Below are 26,534 nucleotides of genomic sequence, written 5' to 3'. Positions count from 1 at the left end.
GATTTAACCGCTTCCATACCACGCCATAGGGAAATGACGGCGGCAGGAACCCCTCGCCAATCCGGGTGGACGTCATATGACGTCCTGTGTTCCCGGCGATCTAGGCCGCGCGTGCCCGCGGCAGCGTTCGTGACCCGGCGCAGGTGGTCGGCGGCCGCGATTGCCGGTAATCACGGCAGGAGTGTGGATCTGTGTGTGTTAACACACAGATCCAAGTCCTGTCAGCGGTGAGGAGACCAATGTGTGTTCCCAGTACAAAGGAACACACATCGGTCTCCTCCCCTTGAGAGTCCCCTCCCCCCTACAGCTAGAACACACCTTAGGGAACATATTAACCCCTTCAGCGCCCCCTAGTGGTTAACCCCTTCCCCGCCAGTCACATTTACACAGTAATCAATGCATATTTATAGCATTAATCGCTGTATAAATGTGAATGGACCCAAAAACGTGTCAAAAGTGTCCGATGTGTTCGCCGCAATGTCACGGTCACAGATTAAAAAAAAAAAAAAAACCACACGCAAATCGCCGCCAATACTAGTAAAAAAAAAATTATAAAATAAAAATGCCATAAATCTATCACCTATTTTGTAGACGCTATAACTTTTGCGCAAACCAATCAATATACAATTATTGTGATTTTTTTTTTTTACCAAAAATATGTAGAAGAATACGTATTGGCCTAAACTGAGGAAAAAATGTTTTTTTAAATTGTTATATTAAATAAAAAAAGTTAAAAAGTGTTTTTTTTAAAAAAATTCGCTCTTCTTTTGTTTATAGCGCAAAAAATAAAAACCGCAGAGATGACCAAATACCACCAAACGAAAGCTCTATTTGTGCGGGGAAAAAAATAAAATAAAAAAAAAAAGATTTCGTTTGGGTACAGTGTTGCATGACCACGCAATTGTCATTCAAAGTGCAACAGCGCTGAAAACTAAAAATTGGTCTGGGCAGGAAGGGGGTGAAAATGCCCTGTATGGAAGGGGTTAAAAAACTGGCTCCTAACTTTTTCAGTTGGCTCCTAGGATTCTAAGCAAATTTGTCAAGCCCTGCCCTAAGATACAGGGGTTGTGGAAACAAATTGTGACATTCCTACACAACGAAATGGGCTCGCCTCTAGCATTAGACCCCAAACAATGCCTTCTGGGAATGTTACCAGACACGATGGTTAAATATACAAAAATATTTCTTCATGAGACGCTGTTTTCAGTTAGGAAAATCATCGCTAAAAAATGGATGAGACAAACGCCTTCCAAAATAGTGGAATGGAAAATAGAAGTGAATGCTACTCTGCCATACAAGAAATGTATATATATTAACAGAGGTTGCCCCAATAAATATAACAAGGTATGGGGCCGCTGGCTTCAGAAGTCAAATACCTGTGCATAACAAAATCGCATCAGTCAGAAATGAATGCCCGGACGCATTTCTTCCTAGGTAGTCTTTAGATGTACAATGTATTCTCGCATGACAATGTATCTGTTACCTTACCTACCCAATGTATAACACTCGATGTATCAGTTACCAAGTTTGTTTGCAAAGTATACTTAACATGTATGCACCCTTTGATCAATAAAAACCTGTGTTCAACGTTAAAAAACAAAGACATCCACAATCTTAAAGGTGCATGAGGGTACCATTCACACAGGCGCATACTGCAGACCCATACAACAGTGCAGAGGGACAAGTCTATGTACCTGAGGAATGACAGGTGTTCTGTGCAGCAGACATGGCTGTACAAATGTCCCCACACCTTCCAGTGTTTACATCCATACAGGGATGGCCACACAGCTCTGGATGCAGACAGAGGAATACATAGGAATGTGTGGAAAAATCTGTAGAGCTGCTGTGTCTCTCGGCACGTCTGACAATTTTGACAGGCTGGTTGCGTGGAACACCTGTCAATCCCTAGGCACATAAACAGCACTCTGCACAGATTTGTGTGTCCATGCAAAATTTTAAACCCAAATTTCCTTAAAATGCAGAGAAATATACAGCACTCAAACGCCACTGCTCAACATGGCGAGCGCACTAAATCATTGCACTTCTCATCTTTGAGGTACATGAAGCTTTGAGACTTCTGCCTCAACCAGCTCCCAGCACAGGGAGTTGTCTCTACCAGATCATTTCATTACAAAGGATGAGCCTTCCACAGTGGGATCATCAGATCAACCCTAAAAGTTTAGAGTGCAGAGAAGAAAACTTCAATACATACAGAGTTCTAAAACATACATGCAGCTATTCAAATCTGAGTGATTTTATAGTTCTTACGTACTTATAATGCCAGGTCAGAGACTCCAAAGAAGCAATCACAAAAGTATTAGAGCCAAGCAGCTGGGAACAGAGACCCCCGTATATCTATTAGCGCAAGTTTCCCTTAAAAAGTTCCAAAATCCATTACTATTCCACAAAGCACGCTGTAAACTGCATCGTACGAGGGCAACAGAACAATGAGCTCCTACTATTGTATCTATTTTGCATGCCAGATGCAAAAAAAAAAACTTGCTGATCTTCCTGTTTTCTGGACTTCCTGATTGTGTGATCTCAATACAAATCAATTATGCTCTATGCTGTAGGTAAGGAGACAATGTGGGTGGTTGAAATTTCCCTATAACTTTGGTGAGCCAACGTGCCTGTAAATATGTATTCACCACATTGTGCAGATAGCTGGATCCTGAAGAAGTCTTCTGTGCAGAGATGTCCCATTCCTGTCTCTGAACTTCTGCTGCCGCTACGACTAAGGCTATTGCCGAAATGCATCAACATTCTTTTATTGTCACTCTGATGTACCAATAAATGACACTTCAAGGACTAGTTTTGCCGGCTCTTCTTACTACTGTTGCATTAGAATGTATTGCGAAACATCGAGCTTCGGTACCTGTGAGTAGACCTGGTGTATGAATTGGGTTGTCCCTGCAGAGTGCGCCGTTTCATTTTTTTTTCTTTTCACTGCAGGATAATAGCTTCAGATCTCTAATTCCTTAAAAAGGTAGTAAACTCTGTACTACCACTTTAACCTACAGGTAAGCCTATAATAAGGCTTACCTGTAGGTATAAAGAATATCTCCTAAACCTGTACAGTTTAGGAGATATTCCCCAAGCAATGAGTCGCTGACTGCAGCGGCGCATGCGCAGCGGGGATCCTGGATTCACACCTCGGCGTACAAAATCGCAGCGTTTTGTCTCGCGAATTGCTGCGACAAATAGCGGCGTTTTGTACCGCGATTCGCGGCGACAAAACACCGCGATTGTGAATGCAGCCTTCACCCCCTCTATGGAGATGGTTCACATCTCCTATGCCGAACGCCAAAAGACGCCTGAAAAAAAGGTCCGGGACTTTTTTTCAGGCGGCAGAACCATCTCCATAGAGGTGCATGCTAAATCATCCCTCTGGCGTCTCAGGGGCGGCTGCGGCATCGCACTACAGGCGTATATACGCCTAGGTGTGAACGGGGACTAAAGGCCCGACAGCCGCCGGACCTTGCCGGAAAGAAGTCTCCCGTGCGCAGGCGCTGGAGTGACGACATCGCTGCTCCAGCCAATCACAGCGCTGGAGAGACGATACCCGGAAGACACGCCGAGGCAAGATGACATCTCCCTCGGCGTGGACCAGGTAAGTTCCCCTCACCTCGTTCCAAGGCAAGTATTTCATAACGGGCTAGTATGCGGTGCATACTAGCTCATTATGGCTTTTGCTTTACAGGTATTAAAAAAAAACAAAAAAAACAGCGTGTTTACTACCGCTTTAATCCTCCTCCAATGACAAACATTCTTTCATTACTTCAACAGCCTGTCATAGAGGAGAGAATTTGGTGGCTCAGACTCTCCCCATTCACAGGGTGTCTTACAGGCAGCAAATGCAATGAAAGAAGTTTTCTTGAGGGAGGAGGTGGGTCCTCATCAGAACTTAAGGGGAGGAATACAGCAGTAGGCAGAGAGGACGAGGCAGTGCACACTGCGGATCCAGCTGCCTGCACAACCTTGAACATTCTTTGTTACAGGTAACTTAATCAACCTTTGGCTTCTTGTTTACATTTTTATTTTATATTCTGCAGCTGGAAAAAGAACGCTTCCACTTCAACCCTGGATGGGACTATAGCCTTATTTCGAGCTAACCAAATTATCTTCTGAAGAGAAAGCAAGTAAGAATTGCACCAAAATAATATTAAAATAAAAAAAGTGCTAAAAGAAATTGAGCAAACATTTTTCTTTTAACTGTCACTCCTTCCAATATGCTGCTATGAACAAGGAAAGTCATATTTGCATACACAGGTGCACAGAACAATGACAGATGGCAGTGACGGGAGTGATGGTCTTGAAATGTAAAACTTTTTAATACTACAGATATCAGTAACTTGAGAGTCAACGTTCTAAGGCTCCTTTCGCACTACAGCGACTTCAAAGTGCCGTGATTTTGACACGATTTCAGGGAATGCCTGTGTAAAGTGAGGTCTGTGGACCTCAACTCGCATCAAAGTCGGACCAAGGTAGTACAGGGATCACTTTGAAGTTGCACAGGTATGAATGGTACTCATTGAAAAACATGGGGGGGGGGGGGGACAACTTTTCATGTGACTTTGCAGTCCCAAGTCGCAAGACAAGTCAAACAAGTGTGACAGGGGCCTAACCACCAGATAACAAAAGATCACTGTTCTCAAACATACCCATGATTGACACCCAACGACTTTCAACCGCAGGAGGATGCAACCAAAATCCACCTACATAGGATAGGCCACAGTTACCAGAGTGCACTGAATGTGTGGGCATAGTCTGAGCAACCTCAGGATTTCGCATCTGCCAACAGTGCCAGCGGCATACATGTTTATATAACCAAGGTGAGGGGAGCTGCTTATCAAGCTGGGCCACAAGAGCAGTCAATGCAATGGTCACTATTTTCCCTGATGCTGCTGCTGCCCCTCGCACTCCGACACTCACTATGCAACCCCTTCGCACCCCGACGCACTCACTATTGGGGCAGGGCGCCCCTATTGCGCAAAACAACGTACCCGTACATCAGGGCTCGACAAATCCCGGGCGCCAGGTCGCCATGGCGACTAGAAATAGGGTCCTGGCGACTTGGCTTGGAAGGGGGGGCAAAAAAAAAAAAAAAAAAAATTTTTTTTTTTTGTGAGCTGGTGCCATCTGGTGGTGAGCCGTTGGTATTACAAGTTAAACAGCAATTCTAATGTAATTTTTCACTATTTTCACTGCTATCTTCTTCCCTCTAATTAGAACCCCCAAACATTATATATTTTTATTATCCCAACACCCTGGAGAATAAAATGGCGATCATTGCAATACTTTCTGTCACGCCGTATTTGCACAACGGTCTTACAAGCGCACTTTTTTGGGCAAAAAATTCACTTTTTTAAATTAAAAAAATAAGACACCAGTAAAGTTATCCCCATTTTTTTTAATACTATTTAAAAAAAGATAATGTTACGCCGAGTAAATTGATACCCAACATGTCACGCTTCAAAATTGCGTCTGCTCGTGGAATGCCGACAAATCTTCATAGGCGACGTTTAAAAAAATCTACAGGTTGCATGTTTTGAGTTACAGAGGAGGTCAAGGGCTAGAATTATTGCTCTCGCTCTACCAATCGTGGCGATACTTCACATGTGTGGTTTTAACACCGTTTACATATGCGGGCGCTGCTCACGTATGTGTTCGCTTTTGCGCGCAAGCTCGTCGGGACGGGGCGCGTTTTCTGGCTCCTATCTTTTTTAGCTGGCTCCTAGATTCCAAGCAAATTTGTCAACCCCTGCCGTACATCATTTCATGCACAAGTTACTGTGGATGCACAGCGGGGGAACTGATGCAAGGGTCCAGTGGCCGCGACATTCGTCGGCCACCCGCGATAGCGCGTCAAAGAGGCATAACGGGGATCTGCTGTTCTGTCAGGGGAGTACAGTGAGACTGTCTGTTCCTAGTGATTAGGAAAAGTGATAGCTCTGTACTTCTTTTTTACCAAAAATATGTAGAAGAGTAAATATTGACTTAAAGGGTCACTAAAGGAATTTTTTTTTTTAGCTAAATGGCTTCCTTTACCTTACTGCAGTCCTGGCTTCATGTCCTCATTGCTCGTTTTTGCTCTGATGTTGCTGTAAAACTGCTCTGTTCTGGACACTTCCTGGTTGTCTGGCTCCGTATGAAAAAAGTCATGGGAGAGTTTAGTTTCGTTTTCCTAGCCATGACTCTCTATGGCACTGTCCAGCACAGAGGCATAAAATAACATGCAAAACTAAACTACTTTCAGTTTCGTTTTTGCATCTAAGAGGCACATTATATGATTGATTTTTATCTATTTTTAATCATTTTTATAAGGAATCAGTTAACTATTATGTCTCTATACCCTGTAAACAGTCATTTCAGCAAAAACCATTTTTTTCCTTTAGTGATCCTTTCAACTGAGGAAGAAATGTGTTTTTTTATATATATTATTGGATATTTATTATAGCGAATAGTAAAAATATTGCATTTTTTTTTAAAAAAGTCAGTGTTTTTTTTGTTTACATCGAAATTGTGGGGGAAAAAATGACGTTGTTTGTTTGGATACAACGTTGCACGACCACGCAATTGTCAGTTAAAGAGACGCAGCGTTTTGTAATAAAAACATCTTTGTCATTCTGAAGCTTCCATCCAACCACTTTGCATATTTTATATATACTGTGATTCTGTACTTGCCAAATATGCTGCAGAAATCTCCCCCCACGGAGTATGGCTTCAGCCATTTTAACTGTGGGCAGCTGCTGCCCGCGTTTCGTCACATATGGCTACCCATCACAGTTTGCTCCAAAAGTGACGTTCCGCTAAAAAATTTCGCACTGAGCATGCGCGACGCCGCCATATGCGTCCCAACACTTTTACGACAAAATAGCACACTAAAACCGTGACGGGTAGCCGAATGTGACGAATCACCGCCATCTTGCTACACTCTGCGCTCCTCCACCTTAAGGATACAGTGAGAAGGACACAAGCGGGCATCTTTGTACACCCCCCAGAGTTTTACATTTTACACTTATTTTAGTAAACTGAGGCTCTATAGTGAAATACAATACTTGGAACTCCGTCTGACGGTTTACAAGTTGAATTTTAAAAGCAGCGGACTTCTGTCAGATTAGCAAACCTGTGAGATCAGCAGGATTGCCGCTGCTTTTAAAATTCAACAGAGTTCTAAGTACTGCATTTCATTATATAGCCTCAGTTTACTGTTATAAATAAGTGTAAAATGTAAAACTCTGGAGGGTGTACAAAGATGTCCGCTTGTCCCCTTCTCACTGTATCCTTAGGGTGGAGGAGTGCGGAGTGTAGCAAGATGGCGGTGATTCGTCACATTCGGCTACCCATCAGTTTTAGTGTGCCGTTTTGTCGTAAAAGTGTTGGAACGCATATGGCTGCATCACGCAGTGCAAAAATTTGCAGCGGAACGTCACTTCTGCAAACTGTGATGGGTAGCCATGTGTGACAAAACACCTGTTCACTTCCTGGATTTACACAGACACACACCTCCAGCTCTGCATCTATCATTGGCCCTCTTATGACTGACTCACCTCCCTTCCTGGCAAACTCTCACCAGAGCGAGAGACAGAGAGTGCTGTACATGATGTCATAAGCCTAGGCTTATTATCAGCCAAGAAACAGGAAGTGGACTGTATGAGGTGTTTACTGGCAGTTTACTGGCAGGGGGAAAAAAATAAAATACCATCCAAAATTAAAACAAGGACAGGAGACTTAATAGATGGGACGATGAAAAAAAAAATATGACTGAAGTTCCTGTAGCTGGATCCAGCAGCTGCCTGTGACTCCTCGTAGCTTCACAGGCGGCTGATCACTGCGCTTTGTGATTGGACCCACCGCGCTTTGGGACCTGTGATGTGTCAACTCCTCGTAGCTTCACAGGCGGCTGATCACTGCACTTTGTGATTGGACCCATCGCGCTTTGGGACCTGTGATGTGTCAACTCCTCGTAGCTTCACAGGCGGCTAATCACTGCGCTTTGTGATTGGACCCATCGCGCTTTGGGACCTGTGATGTGTCAACTCCTCGTAGCTTCACAGGCGGCTGATCACTGCGCTTTGTGATTGGACCCACCGCGCTTTGGGACCCGTGATGTGTCTACTCCTCGTAGCTTCACAGGCGGCTGATCACTGCGCTTTGTGATTCGACCCACCGCGCTTTGGGACCTGTGATGTGTCAACTCCTCGTAGCTTCACAGGCGGCTGATCACTGCACTTTGTGATTGGACCCATCGCGCTTTGGGACCTGTGATGTGTCAACTCCTCGTAGCTTCACAGGCGGCTGATCACTGCGCTTTGTGATTGGACCCACCGCGCTTTGGGACCTGTGATGTGTCAACTCCTCGTAGCTTCACAGGCGGCTGATCACTGCACTTTGTGATTGGACCCATCGCGCTTTGGGACCTGTGATGTGTCAACTCCTCGTAGCTTCACAGGCGGCTGATCACTGCGCTTTGTGATTGGACCCACCGCGCTTTGGGACCTGTGATGTGTCAACTCCTCGTAGCTTCACAGGCGGCTAATCACTGCGCTTTGTGATTGGACCCATCGCGCTTTGGGACCTGTGATGTGTCAACTCCTCGTAGCTTCACAGGCGGCTGATCACTGCGCTTTGTGATTGGACCCACCGCGCTTTGGGACCCGTGATGTGTCTACTCCTCGTAGCTTCACAGGCGGCTGATCACTGCGCTTTGTGATTGGACCCATCGCGCTTTGGGACCTTTGATGTTTCAACTCCTCGTAGCTTCACAGGCGGCTGATCACTGCGCTTTGTGATTGGACCCACCGCGCTTTGGGACCTTTGATGTTTCAACTCCTCGTAGCTTCACAGGCGGCTGATCACTGCGCTTTGTGATTGGACCCATCGCGCTTTGGGACCTGTGATGTGTCCCATGCCTAGGCAACCTGAGCAAAAGCAGGAGCAGTGCCAGTCAGTAGTTCACACCCCCCCCCCCCCCCCCCCCCAATAATTCATTCTCTCTCATAGAGTAAGGAAGGAGGAACAAAAAAAAAACAAAAAAAAGAGAGAGGAACTTCCCCTTCTGGGTGACCTGTGCTCCTACTACACCTTAGTACTACCCTCTGCATTGCTGACTCCTCAGCCTTCTTCTCACTTCCTGGTCTGCCACAACCCACCATGGTGATCTCTGTGAGGTGTGGGCCCCCGGGGTGTTGCTGGGAAGTTGAACATAAGAACTCCTGAGTTCTGTCACAATAATTGCAGCGCCGAGTCCAGGCAGACGTCATACTTCCTACTCCAGGGAGGAGGCCATACAGCCCGCGCCTCATGTCTGTACACCTTTCCCGCTCACCCTCCACTCCCAGCCCGGGGCTCCTCCGGCCTCACCACCACCACACACCGCCCAACACCCATAGAAACACTCACCCGTTCCGTACGAGGCGCCCGACACACACACATTATACTGCTGCACGGGACGGGGGGGGAGGAGTCTTGTGTCCTTTTCCGGATTGGCCTAGAGGGGGCGCGTCCCTCTATCTATAGCTATATATATAACATCCTGTACAACAGTATACAGATCCCCTCTGTATATACACGTCTCCTCATTGCGCAAAGTGAAAGTAAAAGCGCTCTGTTCAGCTTCACTCCTGAACTTCCTTTATTCCCTCATATAAAGACAATTCTCCGTGTCTTCTGCCTTTAGATGTACTGGCCTCCAGAACAGAATGTTTTCCCCATTGGGTAGATGCCCCCTTACATCCTGTTGTGTCACCAAGACAGGAAGTGAGGAGAATTACTACTACAATCCAAAACAGTGTTAAAGTTTAATGTAAAGATTTTTTTTGTCCCCCTAAAGCAGTGGTGGTCAACTTTTTTGCTATGGGGGCCTTTAGTGCAGCCACCAACATCACCAAAGGGCCACTCATTAAGTTCAGTAAATGTTCCGTATCAAAAGACAGCAGACACATAACACGATATAGTCAAAGACTATGGGCATGATACAAGAGATAGTCAGAGACTGCAGACATGATACAAGAGATGGTCAGAGACTGCAGACACGATACAAGAGATGGCCAGAGACTGCAGACATGATACAAGAGATGGTCAGACTGTGGACATGATACAAGAGATGGTCAGACTGTGGACATGATACAAGAGATGGTCAGAGACTACAGACATGATACAAGAGATGGTCAGACTGTGGACATGATACAAGAGATGGTACAGACATAATAGGACTATCTATTTAGCGTTGCATACTGTTGATATTCATTTTATTGCTCGTTGATCGTGTAATTGGTTCTATTACATTGTACAGTATTGTAGAGAGACAGAGAGCTGGGTGAGGCTTGGCAGGGGGGCGTTTCAATGTGTATGTTTTGTTGAAGGAGTCGCCCTTGCTGCGTGCTTACACAGGTCTGTATGACATTGTAGTCTAGCTCACATCTATGCATTATTATTGTTACTGATCCTGCAGGGCGCTGCAAATAATTTATCACTGTTTTACTTATGTTCCTTTGTTTCCATTTCAAGTAAAGTATTACTTTGGTTATCTTGAAGTTTGTGTGCAGCCTGTTTTTCATACTGAAGGATCCCTTCCATTCCTCTTTTCACTTCCTCATTGTTCGTTTTTGCTCAGAAGTTGCTCTATTTCTTCTCTGTTCTGTTCACTTCCTGCTTGTCTGATTGTTACTCACCACCGTGAAGGGAGGCTTTACTGCGGTGGTCAGTGACGTGCTCACCCCCTCCTGGAAACTACATCTGTGCGGCAGGACGCTCTCTACGTGTTAGAGACTTCAAGGAGGTGTGAATTACTGTGCGTGCCGCAATGCATACTGGGAAATGTAGTTCTTACATGAACGAGCGCCACAAACCAGGATTTGAATGAGAGAACAGAAACTAGAACACCGGAGGTGATATAGATAAATTTAATAGGTATTTACTCGTTTTTTAACAGAATCATTACACTATTCTGTCTGTCTACCTTGCAGACATTAATTTTAGGCAAAATGTTTCCTTTACAACTCCTTTAACCACTTGCCGCCCGCCAATGACATATTGACGTCGGCAAAGTGGTTGTAGAATCCTGACTGGACGTCATATGACGTCCTCAGGATTCTGAGCCGCTGCGCGCCCCCGTGGGCGCGCATCGCGGCGATCGTTGTTGCAGGGTGTCAGTCTGACACCCCGCAACACCGATCAAGGTAAAGAGTCTCTCACGGAGACTCTTTACCACATGATCAGCCGTGTCCAACCACGGCTGATCACGATGTAAATAGGAAAAGCCGGTAATCGGCTTTTCCTCACTCGCGTCTGTCAGAGGCGAGTAGAGGAGAGCCGATCGGCTGCTCCTGTGACAGGGGGGTTTGTGCTGATCGATTATCAGCACAGCCCCCCCCCCCCGAGAATGCCCACTGGACCACCAGGGATGGCCACATAGACCACCAGGGATAAAAAAAAAGGATGCCACCCTAGACCCCCAGGGATGAGGAGGACACAAAAAATGGATGCCAATCAGTGCCGCAATGGATGCCAATCAGTGCCCACAATGGGCATCACTGATTGGCAGGCATTGTTTGGCACTGATTGGCATCCATTAGTACAACACATACGATAGTGCCCATCTATGCCCATCCGTGCCACCTATAAGTGCCCATCCATGTCGCCTATCAGTGCCCATCCGTGCCGTCTATCCGTGCCCATCCGTGCCGCCTATCCGTGCCCAGCCATGCCGCCTATCTGTGCCCATCTGTGCCACCTATCCGTGCCCATCCGTGCCGCCTATCCAAGCCCATCCATGCCGCCTATCCGTGCCGCCTATCAGTGCCCATCCGTGCCGCCCATCAGTGCCGCATATTAGTGCCCATCAATGCCACCACATCAGTGCCACCTCATCGGTGCCCATCAGTGCCGCTTTATCAGTGCCCGTCAGTGCAGTACCATCAGTGCCCATCAGTGAAGGAGAAAACGTACTTATTTACAATGTTTTATAACAGAGAAAAAAAAACTTTTTTTTTAAATTTTTTTATTTTTTTTGCAGAAAATAAATATCGCAGAGGTGATCAAATACCACCAAAAGAAATCTCTATTTGTGGGTACAAAATGATAAAAATTTTGTTTGGGTACAGTGTAGCATGACCGCGCAATTGTCATTCAAAGTGCAACAGTGCTGAAAGCTGAAAATTGGTCTGGGCGGGAAGGTGTATAAGTGCCCTGTATGGAAGTGGTTAAGTATATTACAGCGACCAAACCACAAATGAAGTCCAGTATTTGTAATGTTTTTTATATCTAGGTTATATCTATACAAAAATGTTTTGCCTTTCATTTCTATTTTAAACTGAATGGGTTGTTTTACAAGATGAGGGTTTGTCAGGCATGCAGGGGCGGGTGCGTGACCCAAAATGCACGCTGTCTGAGTTTGGAGCTATACACCCACCCCTGTATGTATGCAGCTGTACAGCAGCTATGTCTCCATTCACTAATATGCAGCTCCAGACATGTAAACAAAGGCCTCATTCATGCTATATGTGCTTCAGCACCTGTGTGAATGACGTCTTATGCCCATCCTTGCGTCTTTTTACCCCCCCCCCCTTCCCCCCCCCAGGGTGCTCACTAGGGTTGCCACCTCATCCCTTTAAAAAGGAACACATATTAATTACACAGGTTCTGTGGCTAATTAAGGAGGTAATTAGACTCATTTGGTGCCTTTCCTGCATTAAATTAACCTCAGAACCTGTGTAATTCATATGTGTTCCTTTTTAAAGGGATGAGGTAGCAACTCTAGTGCTCACCCAAATGCTAACATTACAACAATCAAAAGAACTGTATACACACTGCGGTCGCAGGGAAAGATACCTAATTCTTGTATTTGCATAGCGTAACTTTTCTTGGCGCAGCCTTCATCTAATTTCAGGCATGCTTACTGGTTCCATTGTGAGAGAATCAGAACACGTGTACGCAGCTTGAGTGCTGAGGCACAAATCAGGAAGTACAGGTTTGAATGTGTACAGAGGTAAAGTTTTAAGAATTCAAAAAAATCATATTTGAAAAAAAGAATTAATATATAGGTTAAGGGGTTTGAAGGGGGGATTCTTTGAAAGTGCATTTCATTACTATATTCCCTCTCACTTTGGGAGATTTGCTTTCACTTCCTGTTGCATGTCTAGGAATAGGAAGTAAAAGTCCACAGACAACTAAAAAAAAAAAAAAATCCGATTGTGTGTACGATGCTTTCGGGTCGTTTCAAACAGGCTGATTTTTCAGGAGGACATGAACAAAAGCTTAATGTTAGCCTATGGTCAGGTAGATGTACAGTATACGGATGTGCGCCTGTTTACATCAGATTACCTCCAAGTCTGTCTAGGTTCGAAAAACAAATGGAAAAAGTTGGTGTTTTTTTTAATTTTTTCAAACCTAAACGCAACAGTTTGAGGGTAAAAGGATGTAAACAGATGCGCGTCAGTTTACATCCCGCTGCCCATAGACCTAACATGGATCCGATAAAGAGGTTGTAAAGTGGCTGAAATGTCAGACTATATCCCCTATGGTGCAAACGCCCGTACCATTTACTTCGTAATTTATACTGGTGTGCCTCCTGGGGTCGATCGACGCTGAAATGTATCCAAAGGGTACTTATATAAATGGTAACTAGATTACTATGCTTGGCTAGAAAACTCATAGCATGCTACTGGCTGGCGTCTAATGTGCCTACAAAGGCCCAGTGGATTGCCTATGTCAATTCTCTTCTCCTCAGGGAACAGCTGGCGCCGCGTATAGACATCGCAATGCGACAAAACCTCATGGCAGAACTGGTTGGATAACCCTAACCTTGCTCCCCCTCAGTTAGTAATGGATAGATTGCTACAGTTCTAGACCCCTCTATTGTGTATAGGATTTCCTCCTGAGCTTGGGGCTAATCCTACAATACATGTGCTGTGTAGATGAAACTCATGCGATATATATGCCTATGAACAAGCCCGGAATAAGGTGTCCTTTCCTCTCCTCTCTTTTCTTTCTTTTATTTTTATTATTATTATCAATTTTTTTTTCTCTGTTTTGAGTTTTACCAGAAAGTTTATATGAGCCTGATACCAGGTAACTGCTTACTATGTACTTTGATGTTTAATATGTATACAATCCTGCTGAAGATGTATATGAATACAGTACCTTCTTACTGTATCTCAGTTACCCATTATTCTTGTCAATAAAAATAGTTTTGATAAAAATAAAAAAAAAGTAGCTGTAATGCATTCTACACATTAAGGTATATAACGTTCTATGTACAGCCCCCCTGGTCCAATCTTGATCAATTGCTGTGCACGAGAACAACGTTTTTCTCGGCTCTCTCCTGTTAAAGGAGTTCTCTGACCTAAAACTTTTAACCCCCGCTGTGCCCGGGCTGTAAAAAAATTGAAAATAAACTTTCACTTACCTGCCTACGATCCCCCGTTGTTCCGATATCGCCGTCCCGTTCTCCGGTCCCGGTCTCTTCCGCTTCCTGTGTGTCGGTGACTCATAGTGCGCTCAGCCTATCAGTGGCCGCGACGGGACATTGCTGCGGCCGCTGATAGGCTGAGCGCACTATGAGTCACCGACACACAGGAAGCGGAAGGGGCCCGGGACCGGAGAACGGGACGGCGATATCGGAACAACGGGGGATCGTAGGCAGGTAAGTGAAAGTTTATTTTCAATTTTTTTACAGCCCGGGCACAGCGGGGGTTAAAAGTTTTAGGTCAGAGAACTCCTTTAAGCTCAGAGACAGTAGTGGGAGCTATTGGCTTCTGCTGCATTCAATCACAGACAGATACAGATTGCAGGGGAGGGACTGAGCCACGCTCTGTGTTTCAATGGACACACAATGGACACACAGTGCCAGCTCGGGAGTGAGCCTGCAGGAGTGTCTCCATAGAAAGCAGCTTGCTATGGGCAGGGGCGGCCTTAGGTGTTCAGGCGCCCTGTGCAAGCTAATCCTGTGGCGCCCCCCCCCCCCCCATCCTCACCCCCTGGTCACCTAAACATACACAAAGAGGTCCCTTATATCCTCCTCCCCTTCTGTGTGTAGGCTGGCTATAAAAAGTAAATACTTTTTATTTTTATCGGTTTATCTGTTTACCTTTCGGTGGACGGTGCGGCTTTGCATTTAAAAATGCCACCTGTCGGGGCCGGCAGCAGCCATTTTTTTTCAGGTGCCGCAGTCGATGCGTTGCTCTTCACCCAGTCCCAGGGCAGGGGTATCTGGCAGCGGCTGCTGCTGTGACTCGTAGGAGTCGGACTCCTGTGATGATCATGTGAGTAACTGACTGCGACTCACATTCTGCAAGCTGTGATGGCCGCACGGCGCCCCTGTTGCCAATGGCGCCCTGTGCGGCCGCACAGCTCGCATACCCCAAAGGCCAGCCCTGGCTATGGGGGCACTCGGCAGAGAGGAAGAGCCAGGAGTGCTAACAGGGGACCCAAGAAGAGGAATATTAGAATTTCTCTGTGCAAAAACACTCCGTAAGCCCGACCGCGGGGCCCGCGGACTCGATGTCTGCGGGGATACCCGCGATCGTCTCATGATGAGGAAGAATGGGGAAATGCTCATGTAAACAAGCATTTTCACAGTCTTCCTAGTGACAGGACAGTGATCACAGCTTCCTGTAATCAGAAGCGGTGATCACTGTCGTGTCACACATAGCCCACCCCCCCTACAGTTAGAAGCACTCCCTAGGGGAGTCATTGTCATTTTCACAGTAATCAGTGCATTTTTATAGCACTGATCGCTGTAAAAATTACAATGGTCCCAGAAATTTGTCCAAAGTGTCTGATGTGTCCGCCATAATGTTGCAGTCACGATAAAAATCGCAGATCGCCGCCATTACTAGTAAAAAATAATAATAATGCCATAATTCTTTCCCCTATTTTCTAGATGCTATAGCTTTTGCGCAAACCAATCAATATATACTTGTTGCGATTTTTTTTAACAAAAATATGTAGAAGACTACATCCAAAACTGAGAAAAAATATGTTTTTTTTTAATATATTTTTGTGGGGATATTTATTATAACAAAAAGTAAAAAATATAGAATTTTTTTCAAAATTGTCGCTTTATTTTTGTTTATAGCGCAAAAAATAAAAACCGCAGAGGTGATCAAAAACCACCAAAATATTGTTTGGGAGCCACGTCGCACAACCGCACAATTGTCAGTTAAATTGACGCAGTGCCAAATCGCAAAAAGTGGACCCGGTCTTTGGCCAGCAAAATGGTCCGGGGCTTAAGTGGTTAAAGGAATAATCAATCGAATGGGGTTTCCGAGCCCATTGCTTTAGGCACAAAAATACACATTTGGCCTGTATGAACATGCAAGTATGTAAAAGGATTTTTGTTGTATAAACGTTCGGCGTCAGATCTCGTTTACACAATAATGCCGACAGGTAACAGGTGTATTAATTTCAGTACGGTTTTGAAAAAGCAAACCAAACCCAGCTGCACCAACGGTAATCTGGACAAAGCAGATAATACTTGTCCAGTACGGAAAACACAAGCTGTGTGATTAGATAAATACTTTGAAGTAACGTGACGGTTACTGGGCGAGTAGAGTTATGTTGTGGTGTCACTGACCTTAACTTTCGTCTTGTGATTCTCTTACGTACTAACCAGTACAAGCCAGTTTACATGACAATGTCACCCTGAGCAATTTCAGTGACCAGTAACATTGTTCATGTAATATCACCATGTACTGTATGTTACATTTAACAAATAACTTCCCTATCCTCAAGTTAAAAAATCATAATTTTTTTTGTGCTTGTTCAGTTTAGGGGGGCAGGATAAGGAGTAATACTGACCTTGTATCTCAACCTATCAGGGTCATTCCAGCTATGCACCTGGTCCAATCAGCCCAACTATATAATGTACTTCCAGCTGTCAGTGTTGCCAACCATCAGTATATTTACTGGCAGCCAATAAAAAACTTTCACTTTTCTCCCGCCAGTAAATGCCAGTAAGAGGCAAAGGTTGCCAGTAAAAAATATGGCTGTGATACTTGGTTCGGAACTGGGAATATGCAGTTCGAGTCCGGAGCTGGCCAGGACCATCCAAGTGCCTGCTACAGTGTGTTCGGGTGGTACCGGGGGTGGGTCTGGAAGAGACAGTGCCTGAGCATGTTGTGTGATGTCATGGTGCAAGGGAGCCGAGTACAGCGGCCAGAGCCTCGTGTGGGGCAGGAGAAAGGCAAGCCAGGAGCGGGACTGTCAGTGCTCTTTGGACTGAAGGGGACTGTGAGGACCACCTGGCATGGAAAGAGACCGTCACTGTGACTCAGGAGGGGACGTGTTAGTGATCTGTGCTGCTGTACACTGCTATCAGTGTCACTGTGAGGCCGCGTACACACGGTCGTTCCAAACCGATGAGAATGGTCCGACGGGCCATTTCCATCGGTTCAACGCTGAAGTGGTCTGATGTGCGTACACACCATCGTTCCAAAAACCGATCGGGTCAGAACGCGGTGACGTCAAACACACGACGTGCTGAATAAAACGAAGTTCAATGCTTCCAAGCATGCGTCGACTTGATTCTGAGCATTTCTGTACTAACCATCGGTTTGGACCGATCGGGCAGCGGGCCATCGGTTCGATTTTGAAGCATGTTTTAAAATTTTGGACCGAAGGACAACAGACCGATGGGCTATACACACGGTCGGTTTGGACCGATGAAACTGAACCTCGGAGAGTCCATTTCATGTGCGTGTGTGGCCCATTTTAATTTTCTGCGCCTGAGTCTTGTCCCTGAGCCACTTACTTACTATATTGAAAATAAAATAGGAAGTATGCTTTTTTTCGCCACTCCTGCCAAACTCAAATGTTTGGTTTCCTCACACCTCAGACAGTTGTTGGAGATGCAGAGAAGGGACTGGCACCCTCCTACACATATGGTGGGAGTGCTCAGTTCTAAGCACCTTCTGGAACAAAGTCAGGGAAATTGTAAGGCAAAGACCAAACTCACACTGAATGCAGCTTGCTGCCTACTGCACATTACTAATTTTCCATATAAATGTTACAACAATTTCTAACCAAACGTTTGTTGAATGCTGACAAATCCCTAATACCGCCTCTTTGGAAATCCACCCGACCCCCAACTATACAAGAATGGCTAAAAAAAAGATCTCCGAAAAAAGTTATATGGTGGACACTCTAGCCCAAACCTCAGACAGAGTGGAGAGGTACCACAAAACGTGGTCTGTGTGGTTTGCTTTTAAAGTCTCAAACACACATGAAAACCTAATGAGTCAGTAAATGATTTGCATAGAACCCAACTGAATTACCCCTGGGACACTGGTGTTGTGGTCGCTGGTCTCCACGACATTCTGAATCTCGAACACGAAGAAACATGAGTCTTTTCAGGACGAGACTCTCCTTTACCCTATGTAACGGAACTATGTATTTCAGAAGATGGGACATTACTGACAGTTCATTGCAGAAGGTACTGGACACATTACAAGTGGTTAATTTTGTCCTGACTAGGTCAATAGGACAATGACCATTCAATGCTTAGCTCAGTCTATTGAAATGCTAAGTGGAGCCGTCTTGTGAAATACCTTTTATTGTGTTCTGCAGGTTGAGAGCGGTTGTCGGAGACGGGATGTCTCTAGGAGAGAATTGTCTCCTCTAAATGACTTTTAGAATGTGTGTTTGAAGATGTATGCGTTTACGCTAAGGGACTTTGTATTGTTCTAAAAGAATGTAACCTCTCAGAGGTAGTAATTAAGTAGACCGGGTTATTGTGTACATTGATTACCCCCTGGGGCTTCTGTCTCAATACACAAGTCTTTCTATCCAAGCTATTGGACCAATCCCTGTTGACTATTTCAAGTCCTCATTTGCATGGTCAAGGAGGACCTGAGTGAAGACTGTATATGCTTTACAATTGACCAATGGGAAAGCGGTTGTTGGGGGAGGGATGTTCCAAATTCTGTATAAAAGTGTGCTGTGTACTGGAAAATAAAGTCAGTCTTGTTTGACCCTTCAACGTAGCCTTGTCTCGTTCGTGAAGGGGAATTCTCTCTCTCTCTCTCTCTGGATCTATTGGACGGGGATACCGGCGGTACTTACATATCGCAGCTTGCCAGGGAAAAGGACTTCTCCAACGGCTGAGACCCTCTCCCTAGCTGGGTAGCCGTTACATTGGTTGGCAGCACTGGAATGGTCCTTTTATCCAAAGAGCAAGTTCTGAATGGAGTCGCAGTACGCCAGGCTGAAAAGATCCACACTAAAAGATTTATTAGAGAGTCGTGGTAGGAGCGCCAGCAACAGACCACGGAGGGAGCTGAAAGCTGACCTGCTGGAGCTGGACGAAATGGATGGATCCATGGAAGGAACTGAGCCCCTTGCACCGGTCAGCGAAGAAGATGTAATTACTGGGATTGTACAGCGGAGATTATCCTTGTATCCAGAAATGTCCGTGGAACTAATCAACCAGCTGTTCCGAGAAGCAAGGAAGGAGATACAAACGAAGAGGGGACAAGAACTGGAACTGGTAAGAGCTAGACAGCCCATTACACATGCAGTTCCTACCCCCCCACCCGCTGCTACAGGAAAGAAAATACCGTTCACTGCATTTAAAGCTTTTGTAGAAAGTGAGGAGGAAATCGATGGATATTTGGCGGACTTTGAGAGGCAGTGCTCACTACACCAGGTACCACCAGACCAATGGGTCACTATTTTGTCGGGGAAATTGTCGGGCAAAGCCAATGAAGCCTTTCGGGCTCTCGCTCCAGAGGATATTTTACAATATCAGCAAGTTAAAAAGGCGCTGCTTACCCGATATGCCGTAACGCCAGAAGCCTACCGCCGGCGCTTCCGGGAGTCCAAGAAGAAGGCTGTGGACTCCCACATGGAATGGGCCAACCAGTTACAAAGGGTGGCATCCCTTTGGGTCCAAGGGTGCAAGGCCAACACCGGGGAGGAAGTATTGCAGCTGTTCCTAATGGAACATTTCTTCCAAGACCTGGCCGCAGACATACTAGACTGGGTACGAGATCGCCGTCCCGCTAACTTAAACGAGGCGGCTCAGCTAGCAGATGAGTACGCGGAGACAAGGAAAGTAAGCCAGGGTACGACGCGGCTGGCTCAGAAGGTAGAACCGCGTACTCCAACCGTCACCCCACGCCCAGAGTTTCGGGCTCCAGTCCCACCACGTCCTCAGGGGCCTAGCAACTACCCCCGGGATTCGCCTAGGGTGACGTGCCATCACTGCAGCGACACGGGACATATTGCTCGTTATTGCCCTTTGAGAGATACAAATAACAACTGGAGACGCACAACACCCAACACAGAGGTCACTCCATCACGTCCCTCTGCGGCCCACTGCCTGGAGACCGAGGGGGGCCCTGAGGAATGTCTGGGAATTTGGTATGAGGCAGACCCAATACAAGCTGCCTCTCCGGATAACCGTCAGCATCACCGTCAGGAGGTACGGGTGAATGGACAAGTAGCACAAGGCCTAAGAGATTCCGGGACTACTATCACTCTGATTCAAAAACATCTGGTAAAGCCAGAGAACGTGTCCACTCGCACAGTTGCCGTCCGGGTCGCAAGGGGTGCTGTATTTCGCGTACCCACCGCCCGGGTGCACTTAGACTGGGGAGCCGGGTCAGGAAAGACCACAGTTGGTATCATGGACAACCTACCTGCTGAGGTGGTGCTGGGCAACGACATTGGCCCTCTGACTTCGGCTTATTTACCTACACCTGCTGCTGCTTGTCCCGTGACCACCCGCGTTGCTGGAATCAACCCGCTTGCTGCTGAGAACCGGGTAAGACTACCTTCCCCGCTTTGTACTGTAGATCCGGCACAATATCACAGTCTAAAATGGGAATGTGACAAGTTGGCCAGTGAGAAATCAGAGATGCAACGACACTATGTCATGAATTATGAGATGTCCCGTGGCTTGAACATTGAAATGCACAAACAGGCGGAAATTGTCAAAAGATTAAATGGGATTTGCATCCAGGTGGTGCCGTATCTGTCCCAAGAGCATCAGCAACAGGTTTTGGGAGCCATTGAGAGAGCAAAACAAGTGACTGTTCCAGAATTGAATTCCATTATTTACCTTCCCCATCAGCTACCTGGTAAGCCAATAGGAAGGCCGACGGACTGTCCAGGCAAACGGAACTTTTACCCTAACAGCAGACCGGACATCCCCAAGTTGACCTGAAAAGGATCAATCCGGGTCTGCTGGAGTGTTCCACAAAAGGGGAGCAGTGTAACGGAACTATGTATTTCAGAAGATGGGACATTACTGACAGTTCATTGCAGAAGGTACTGGACACATTACAAGTGGTTAATTTTGTCCTGACTAGGTCAATAGGACAATGACCATTCAATGCTTAGCTCAGTCTATTGAAATGCTAAGTGGAGCCGTCTTGTGAAATACCTTTTATTGTGTTCTGCAGGTTGAGAGCGGTTGTCGGAGACGGGATGTCTCTAGGAGAGAATTGTCTCCTCTAAATGACTTTTAGAATGTGTGTTTGAAGATGTATGCGTTTACGCTAAGGGACTTTGTATTGTTCTAAAAGAATGTAACCTCTCAGAGGTAGTAATTAAGTAGACCGGGTTATTGTGTACATTGATTACCCCCTGGGGCTTCTGTCTCAATACACAAGTCTTTCTATCCAAGCTATTGGACCAATCCCTGTTGACTATTTCAAGTCCTCATTTGCATGGTCAAGGAGGACCTGAGTGAAGACTGTATATGCTTTACAATTGACCAATGGGAAAGCGGTTGTTGGGGGAGGGATGTTCCAAATTCTGTATAAAAGTGTGCTGTGTACTGGAAAATAAAGTCAGTCTTGTTTGACCCTTCAACGTAGCCTTGTCTCGTTCGTGAAGGGGAATTCTCTCTCTCTCTCTCTCTCTGGATCTATTGGACGGGGATACCGGCGGTACTTGCATATCGCAGCTTGCCAGGGAAAAGGACTTCTCGAACGGCTGAGACCCTCTCCCTAGCTGGGTAGCCGTTACACCCTATCTTTCCCCTTTTTCCCCTTCCCCTCTTAACTGTTCTGTTTGTAAGCAATCTGAAATCAAAGCTAGATCTTTAAACAGACATTGTTACCTAATAGTACTGATAGAAGATGCTAAAAATCTCAGTTACTTTACAAACTACTCTCTTGAAATATTATAAGTACCTATACAGTTCTGTATATTCAATGTCTTACAATTACTCTGCTTTTTGGACGATTTTAACATCATGTTTGTACAGATGTATGCTAACTGTTATATGCTTTGATTTGTATTGCCTAAAAAATAGTTTACTCACTTCAGCCCCGGACCATTTGACTGGTCAAAGAACAGGCCACTTTTTGCGATTCCGCACTGCATCGCTTTAACTGACAATTGCATGGTCATGCAACGTGGCTCCCAAACAAAATTGACGTCCTTTTTTTCCCCACAAATAGAGCTTTCTTTTGGTAGTAATTGATCACCTCTGCGTTTTTTATTTTATGCGCTATAAACAAAAATAGAGCGACAATTCTGAAAAAAAATCAATATTTTTTACTTTTTGCTATAATAAATATCCCCAAAAAAATCTATAAAAAAAAAATAAAAAAATCTCAGTTTAAGCTGATATGTATTCTTCTACATATTTTTGGGGAAAAAAAAACACAATAAACATTTATTGATTGGTTTGCGCAAAAGTTATAGCGTCTACAAAATAGTTATAGTGTCTACAAAATAGGGGATATTTTTATGGCATTTTTATAAAAAAAAAATTTTTTACTAGTAATGGCGGCGATCAGTGTTTTTTATCATGACTGCGACATTATGGCAGACACATCGATCAGTGCTATAAAAATGCACTGATTACTGTAAAAATTACACTGAGAGTGAAGAGGTTAACCTGTTGGGGGCGCTGAAGGGGTTAAGTGTGACCTAGGGAGTGTTTCTAACAGTTAGGGGGCGTGGCTTGCCGCGACACATCACTGATTGCTGTTTCGGATGACAGGGAACACGATCAGTGACAGTGTCACTAGGCAGAACGGGGAGATGTTGTGTTCATACTAACATCTCCCTGTTCTTCTGCTCTGTGACACGATCCGTGGGCACGGTCACGGAGGTCGTGCACGACTACAGGGCGGCAATTAAAAGGGGACGTGTATATACGTCCATTTGCGCAGCCGTGCCATTCTGTCGACGTATAAGTTTGTGCGGCGGTCGGCAAGCGGTTAATAAACCTTTTGATGCAAAAAAAAATGCTTTTTGCCTTAAAGGGGTTTTAAAGGTAAAAAAAAATTCACCTTAATGCATTCTATGCATTAAGGTAAAAAAAACATCAGATGATGCCGGCCCCCCCCAAGCCCCCGTTTTACTTACCTGACCCTTCAAAAGTCCCGCGCTCGCCCCCGTCATCCTCCTCGAGACGAAGCCCGGCCATTGATTGGCTGCAGTGGTCGGATTGAAAGCAGAGCAGCCATTGGCTGGCGCTGCTGTCAATCACATCCAATGACGCGGCGCGCCGGGGTTCGGGGCCGAGTGATACAGCGGCGGCTATGGCTCTGATTGGTCAGCACTGGCACATGATCGGTAGTGAGGAGGGTGTAAGGTGTTCACCTTTTCACTTTTTCTGAAAACCTACACTTGATGGCTGAATAAAGGTTGCAACATCTTTCAACAGGACAGAAATCAGCCCAGGGTGACACTTCCCCTAAGACCAAATTTATTGCATCCCTGTTCTACATTACACTTAAATCTTATCTTTGTGAGTCATTTCCTGCAATTTTTACATTTTTATCTCTTGAAATATGTTAGGTTCCTTTCTCGGAAAAATGGAATTGCAGTAAGAAAATTAGCAGAAACTAGAAGAAAAAATGACTTATTTCCTTCCCTGAACAAATTCTGGAGCTTATTTATAAATTGACTCTCCTGGACCCCCAGCAGTGCTGCTGGCTTTCTTATCCCGTTAGCTAATGCAGGTACACAGGCGGATGGAGAGTGAGGGAAGGGGCTGGTAAATATGTAATTTCCCCTTCTTTTTTCTGAATTGGACACAGTGAGCCTTTGCTACCGATCGCTCCTATGTTCATTGATAACTGTGCATAGTAAACTGTGTTTACTATGCTTCAGTTTATGCATTACCAGGAGCCTCTGTCTACTGTTCATTCATCTTCAGTGCAACTGAGGAAAGGAACTGAAAATCTGTGTCCTTGATTCCTTTCTCTAACTCAAAGGAGAGATGTCAGAGGCGTGTTTAGACCCCTGATAAATATAAAAAAATAGGTAGGCTGTACAGGGACATGTGATTTCTAACGGCAGCCATGGTACTGTGTAATAGGAGTAATGTGAATATTTGAAGGAACTTATTACTGCTCATTGTCACTGTGTATCCAAGTATTGAATTCCTAATCCAGTTTCCCACTCTTCCATTGTATGAGTCTTGGTGAATATATTAGCACCACTTATGCGTTGATAGAATAAAGAGTTTCCCTTAAAGCGGAGGTTCACCCGCACATGATACTTTTTCCCCTTCGCTTCATGCTCGTTTTTGTCTAGGGGAATCGGCTAGTTGTTTTAAAATATGATCCATACTTACCGTTTACGAGATGCATCTTCTCCGCCGCTTCCGGGTATGGGCTGCGGGACTGGGCGTTCCTATTTTGATTATATATATGATATAGTCTTCCGAGCGGCTTCCGACGGTCGCATCCATCGCGTCACGATTTTCCGAAAGAAGCCGAACGTCGGTGTGCAGGCGCAGTATAGAGCCGCACCGACGTTCGGCTTCTTTCGGCTACTAGTGACGCGATGGATGCGACCGTCGGAAGCCTCTCGGAAGACTGTCAATCAAAATAGGAACGCCCGCTCCCGAAGACCCATACCCGGAAGCGACGGAGAAGATGCATCTCGAAAACGGTAAGTACGGCTCATATTTTAAAACAACTAGCCGATTCCCCTAGACAAAACGAGCATTAATCTAAGGGGAAAAGAAAAAAAAAAACCTAATTGGGTGAACTCCCGCTTTAATATCTGATGCAAGATCATTCCAAAATTGGTGGTAAAATTATATTTAAAAAAAAAGCAGAGTAGAGTACATATAAAGGGCTCATACAGCATAGCTCCCAACTGTCCCTGATTTCAAGGGACTGTCCCTGATTTGGAGCAACGTCCCTCTGTCCCTCTTTCCTCCTCATTTGTCCCTCATTTTGGTCTGATCTATATAGTTGTATATAAAATGCACTTTTTATGTATAAAAAAGTGTTTCACAGTGCTAAACCTTTCATTTGATTTCTAAATTGCTGCATTTGTAAATTCCAAAAGCCAATATAAAGGAATAGTAGTGGTAAAAAAAAAAGTACCTGTGGGTTTGACCAATCTTGTTATTTTGTACAATTCTCCTTTAAGGGGGCGTGACCAGGGGTGTGTCCTATGCCCGTACTTTTGCTGGTTAGTGTCATTCCCATCTCAAAAAGTTAGGAGGTATGCTATTTTCCCTATATTTGCCTTGCCCTTGTAGTGTTCTTTAACCACGTCAATACTGGGCACTTTTACCTCCTTCCTGCCCAGGCCAGTTTTCAGCACTGTCATAATTTGAAGGACAATTGCGCGGTCATGCAACACTGTACCCAAATTGCATTTTTTAACACAAATAGAGCTTTCATTTGGTGGTATTTAACCACTTCAATACAGGGCATTTTCACCCCCTTCCTTCCCAGACCAGTTTTTAGTTTTCAGCGCTGACGCACTTTGAATGACAATTGCGCGGTCATGCAACACTGTACTCAAATTACATTTATTTGTTTTTTTCCCTCACAAATAGAGCTTTCTTTTGGTGGTATTTGATCACCTCTGCATTATTATTTTTTTGCGCTATAAACAAAAGAAAAGCGACAATTTAAAAAAAAAATATATATATTTTTTTACTTTTTGCTATAATAAATATCACAATTTAAAAAAAAAATATGTGTTCCTCAGTTTAGGCCGATACGTATTCTTCTACATTATTTTGATAAAAAATTTTTTCACAATAAGCGTATATTGATTGGTTTGCGCAAAAGTTATAGCGTCTACAAAATAGGGAACAGAATTATGCAATTTTTCTTTATTTTTATATTTTACTAGTAATTGCGGCGATCTGTGTTTTTTATTGTGACTGCGACATTGCGGCGGACACATCGGACACTTTTGACACATTTTTGGGACCATTCACATTTATACAGCGACGATCAGTGCTATAAAAATGCATTGATTACTGTATAATGTGACTGGCAAAGAATCAGTTAACACTAGGGGCGATCTAGGGGTTAATATGTTCCCTAAGGAGTGCTTCTAACTGTAGGGGGCGGGCACTCACAAGGGGAGGAGTACGATCTGTGTTCCTCTGTACAGCCGGGAAGCCCAGGACGTCATGCCCAGGATGGGAGATCCCTCCTGCGGTCGTCATATTGCTATGGGTGGGTAGTGAAGTGGTTAATCACCGCTGTTTTTTTTTTCTTGCTAAAAAAAGACAGAAACGTTAGAAAAAAAAACGTTTTTATTAGTTTGTCTGAAAATTTTGTAAAAACATTTTTTTTCTCCATCACTAATGT

At 44.9% G+C, this 26,534-nt stretch overlaps 1 protein-coding gene across 3 annotated transcripts in view; it reads right to left on the bottom strand.

Moving 5' to 3' along the window:
* The window catches only part of TRAF2 (TNF receptor associated factor 2), a 123,308-nt gene extending 113,805 nt beyond the window's left edge, over positions 1 to 9,503 (bottom strand). For all 3 annotated transcript variants that reach the window (XM_040324487.1, XM_040324489.1, XM_040324488.1), the window contains exon 1: positions 9,403 to 9,503. The gene's annotated coding sequence lies outside the window, so the exon portion shown is untranslated. The remainder of the gene's footprint in view (positions 1 to 9,402) is intronic.
* Between the last annotated feature and the right edge of the window lie 17,031 nt (positions 9,504 to 26,534).

This window comes from Rana temporaria, chromosome 9 (assembly GCF_905171775.1).
Source record: "Rana temporaria chromosome 9, aRanTem1.1, whole genome shotgun sequence".
In the NCBI taxonomy this organism is placed as follows: Eukaryota; Metazoa; Chordata; class Amphibia; order Anura; family Ranidae; genus Rana; species Rana temporaria.
The sequence above is the reverse complement of the archived record's forward strand: the minus strand, read 5'-3'. Positions and strand labels throughout refer to the sequence as shown.